A 5480-nucleotide genomic window follows, 5' to 3' on the forward strand; every position below is an offset into this window, starting at 1 on the left:
TTGACCTGGAACTCAGAAATCTGCCTGCCTCTGCCTCCCAAGTGCTAGGATTAAAGGCGTGCGCCACCACGCCCAGCTTCTCCCCATCTTCTCTTGACATCTACTCTTCACCCTTGCAACCTCCCCCCACCAAACAATTAAATTAAATTTAAAAAAATTTTTTAAATCTCATCATGGAATTCATAGCATGATTCTATTTGCAAGTGTTCATTGTAATGAGGTTGGTCTGGTTCCAGGCTCCTGATGGATCAGTGCTGGATCCTCCCCAGCTGATCCTCTTGGATATCCTGTTGTTGCAGTTTTGGATCTGCAGGACCAGCCTCTTCAGGAACTCCAGCTGTTCATAGATGCTTTAGATGTTTGGGGTGGGTCAACTCAGAGCCTCTGATCCGGGCCTGGGTAGTAGCTGAGCTGCTCAACCAGCCAGCTCTCCTGAACCTATCCCAGGAGGGCCAGCTCTCCCCGACTGCCTGGGCTACTTCACCCAACACCCCAGCAAGCAAAAGACACTCACACCACTGCCACCAGGGACAGCTCTACTGTGATGTCCAGACAAGGCACAGTGCCCACTCCCGCAAGTACTGCAACCACTGAGGGTCAGGGGCAGCTCTCCTGTCTGTTGCAGATGTCAAGGGGTGGAGGGGGGCAAGGAAGAACATCTCTCCCACACTCACACCACCACGGCACAGCTGTGGGGCCCGATCATCATAAGACCTTTATAATGAGTGGCTCAAGATGATGAGAACTGACTCATCCCGGCATAATTAAAAAATTTCCAGGTGAAATAGATGAGATGCCCTGGTAAATTTTATCTTTCGCTGTGTCGCAAATTACTCTGCAACTGAAAAACTTTAAACAGCTGACATTTATCCTCCCGGAAAGTGTTTCTAACTTGAAGGTTAGAGAGTGATTCAACTAGTGGTCTAGCTCAAGGAATCTCACGAGGTCCCAGTTGAAGGATATCTAAGCCTCGGCACGTAAGGGCTTGAATGCGTTTGGAGAATGAGCCCTGAAGATGCTGCGTTTCCTCATCACGTGGTTCTTTCCTCTTCACTGGTTGCTTAACCTTGAAGCTGCCTCTAGCCACAATGTATTGTCTGGCTTGACCTCCTACTCCAAGCACTGCTTCTGTTATCCTATTCATTTTGGCAGAGGACTCCACAGGAAATTGATCTGAGAAAATGATATCATTGAGACCGTTTGGAACCCAGCAGCCATTAAATGGGAAGTCCTAGAAAGGAATTTTTTTATTTCTAAGAGTTTTTTGTTTGGTTTGGTTTGGTTTTTAGTTGTGTTTATATGCGCACACGGCAGCGTTCACGGCATTTATGTGGCTGTCAGAAAACAGCCTGCAGAGCAGGTGAGTTCTCTCTGTCCCTGTTTGTGGGTCCCTGGGCTGGCAGGCTTGATGCAAACACCTTTACCAATGAGTCATCTCAGTGGGCTCTGTGCAGATTTGTTCTGGTTGTTTGATTTTTGTTTGTTTGCGCTGATTGGTTAGTTGACTTTTGAAACTAGGTCTTACTCTGAAACTCAGGCCGGCTCCAAACTTACAACCCTCTTTCTCAGTGCCTGGCATTATAGGGATGAACTACTGCACCCTGATGGTGTGGAACGTTTTGCTCTCTCTTTAAAACACTAGAATTTATACTTTAATCCCAACACTCACTTGGGAGGCAGAGGCAGGCAGATATCTGTGAGTTTGAGGCAGTCTGATCTACATATCTACAGCCAGGGCTACATAGAGAATCCCTGTTTCAAAAAAAAAAAAAAATCAAACAAATACCCCCATCTTAGTTAGGGCTTCATTGCTATGAAGAGACACCATAACCAAGGCAACACTTATAAATAAAGGCAAACATTTAGCTGGGGTTGGCTTACAGTTTCAGTTCATTATCATCATGTTGGGGAGCATGGCAGTATGCAGGCAGACATGTGCTAGAGAAGCCAAGAGTTACACATCTTGATCAGAAGACAGCTAGGAGACTGTCTTCTGCAGGCAGCCAGGAGAATGAAATTCCACACTGGGTGGAGCTTCAGCATAGATGCCTCAAAGCCCACCCCCACCGAGACACACTTCCTTCAATAAGACCACACCCACTCCAACAAGGCCACACCTACTAATTAGTACCACTACCCCTAGGCCAAGCATTTAAACACAAGATTATGTAGGGGCCAAATCTATTCAACCCCCTACTCCCAAATTAGGATCTAATCAGACCTTTAGGTTTTCTTCTCCATTTGTAAGAGACTGGGGGGAGGGGGGTGAAGAATGGAGTGTAGGGACAGATGCACCCCACCGTGGGCTAGCAAGTAGCTGGGTCCAGAATGGAACAATCTGATGAACAAGATCTAATTTCCTCTACCAGTAAACAGTCTGGGCACAGAGAATATAGATTAAAAGAGATTTGACAGCTGTTACACACACTAATGATTCACAGACATCCTTTTCATAGAAATGTTTCTTTTAAACAGTTGTGAAATTTTCAGTTAGATAAAGTCATTGTGGGTAGGTATGTGTTTTAACAAACGGGTCTTTATCTCTTACTATTATTACATTCTGAGGTATTTGCAGTCAAAAAGCGATGGTGTTTAAAACCATCCAATGAAAATAGCCAATCATGGATGACATGAGACTGGCAAGAAGCTGAGGGTCTTTGACATTGGTTCATGAGTTATAGTCGCCCCCCCCTGCCCCCGCCACTTCTTAATTCTGAATGTTTGGAGATACCTCTAGTTTTAAGGTCCCAAGCACTTGGGATTAGTCACAGCAACTAGTGTCTCATAAGGTACCCAAAGAGGGGCTTCGAGATACTTAGCTGTTCTTGGCACATATGGCTTCTGAAGTTGTGGTTTTTACACTTCCAAGAACTGTTAAGTTTAGCTGGAGGGAAGACAGCCAAAATGCAGCAGAAGGGTGGGGCATTGGGGAAGTTGATTGAGAATCGCTTGCAAAAGCTTGCCTGTAGACTCCCAGTAGTGTCTTCCAGGAAAAGAGGAAGAAGGAGTAGAAAGGAAAGAAAAATCCTGAATGGGCAGGAGGGCACATCCTCCAATAATCTACATCTGCTTCCTGTCAAATTGCCACCATATCCTGTGTAACTTCCTTGCCTGGGTACACTTTATTTTCACATTTGACCAAATATCTTTTTTATGATAAGATTTTTTTCTTATATGTTTAAGATTTGTTTAAGATTTAAATGTTAGAGAGGGCAATTGCGTGTCTGAATTAACCATTGTGACAGTGGAGCTATTGGCCTCGATAGCAGATAGGAGAGAGTCAATTTTTTTTTTATGAGTCTTGCCCTTAGTGGATTGACCTCCCTCCAATGAAACCCACACATGCAGGAATAACTATCCAGAATAAACTATATTGATGATTTATAGTTGGGTGGGTAGGGAAGGGAGTATGTCTCCCAGAAGAGTTGGGAGAAAGGGATGAATATGATCAGCACACACTGTACAAAAGAACTAATAAAAAAGTGAGAAAAAAATACTCTAAAAAGAATCCTGAGAAGGCAGAGCAGGATCAGATGATAATAGTTTCTCTTACTCTTCCTTCCAATCTTTATTTCTCAATCTGTTTTAACACTATTAGCCAGGCAGTGGTGGTACACGCCTTTAATCTCAGCACTCTGGAGGCAGAGGCAGACAATCTTGTCTATAGAGGGAGTTCTGAGACAGCTGGGGTTACACAGAGAAACCCTGTATCAACAAAACAAAATAGAACACAAATTTGTGTGTGTGTGTGTATACATTATGTATATGTATTAATTTTTTTAAGGACAAGGACTTATGTAGTCCAGTCTGCCTTTAAGCTCCATATCTTGCCAAAATGACCATAACTTCTGATCATCATGTCTCTATCTCCAAATGCTTGACTGACAGATGTGGGCCACAGGTGTATGTTGTGCTGGGTATGCAACCAGGGCTTCCAACTTCTAGGTAAGCACTGTACCTACACCATTGCAGCCCTGGTTCCTAACAGTGTTTTAAAGTGTGTGGTAAAGGAATGTGTGAAAACTGCTGTGCAAATTCAAGTGTTAATTAAAAGGATAAATCACAGATCACAAAAGAAAATGAGAAAAGACTTCAAAGTCCCATACCCATATTTTAATCCTCAAATATAAAAGCTATTTCATTAAGTAGATCAGACTGGCCACCATAGCCAGTTCAAAATTTCAGTTTGTATAACTTAGATGGCCAACTATGAAGAATATATAAAAATAGTTCATTGTATATATTTTGGTGATGTGTGGTTACAGGCTTATACACTTATACAGCCATGATGTCCTTTCTGTCTCTGTGTGTGTGCACATGTGTGTGTGTGTGTATGTGTGTGTACGCTTGCGTGTGTGCATACTGATTCATCTGTATAGCCACAGATGACCTTATATTCCTCTCCCTCTCCCTCTCCCTATCCCCTTCCCTCTTCTCCCTCTCCATCTCTGTAGCTCAGAGTGTTCTAAAATTGCTATACAGACTAGAGATATGTCTGTCTCTGCCTCCTATGTGCTGGGATTAAAGACATTTGCCACTATGCCCGCCTCATCAATTTCTTTCTTCAGGATCTTAACATTTTTATTATATAGATCTTTTAGTTTCTTGGTTAGAGTTCTCCCAAAATATTTTTGGGACCATTTCTGACTTCTTTTCTATTTAATTGAAGGTTTAAAGCTTTAAGTCACATAAAACAGATGGATTGTGTTCTCACTATTTTAAAGAATGTAAAAAAAATGGTAATAACAAGGCTAGACTTATTTTAATAAGGCAAGCCTATTACCTCAGCACCTGGTAGGTGAAAAGCACTGAGACTGTGAATATAGGGTTGTCTGGGGCTATACAGAGTAATCCTATACAGACATATATGCAGACACACACACAGACCCACACACACACACACACACACACACACAGAGAGAGAGAGAGAGAGAGAGAGAGAGAGAGAGAGAGAGGAGAGGGAGAGGGAGAGCCTATAACAAATCAACAACAATAAACTACATATTCAATGCAATCCCCATCAAAATTCCAACACAATTATTCACAAAAATTTTTTTTAAATCTTCAAATTCATATGGAAACAGACACAAAAAAATTAGCTAAAGCAATCTTGAATAAGCAATAATAAAACTGCTGCAGGTATTGAAAGACCCCGAGAGGAGCCCCTCACTCAGGCCTCAGGACAATAGCAGACACCCAAGAATTCACGAGAGACCAAGCTTGATGCAAACCACATGAGGCTTTATTCTGGGAAAGCCAGAGCTCTGGGGACGACTCATATCCCATGCAGGGGTAGAGGAGTCGACCTCGAGGGGGAAGGGGTCCCAGTTTTTATAGGCCCTCAGGGGGGAAAGGAGAAGGGGGGGAGTAGGGAATTTCCAGATCTAAACAATGTCTATTCTCAAGAAATGGGTATGGGAGGGGTACAAGGAAAGAGTCTGGTGCAGGTGTAGCAACTCAGGATTGGCCCGGCTGTGGTT

Source organism: Mus musculus, chromosome 18, assembly GCF_000001635.26.
Source record: "Mus musculus strain C57BL/6J chromosome 18, GRCm38.p6 C57BL/6J".
NCBI lineage: Eukaryota > Metazoa > Chordata > Mammalia > Rodentia > Muridae > Mus > Mus musculus.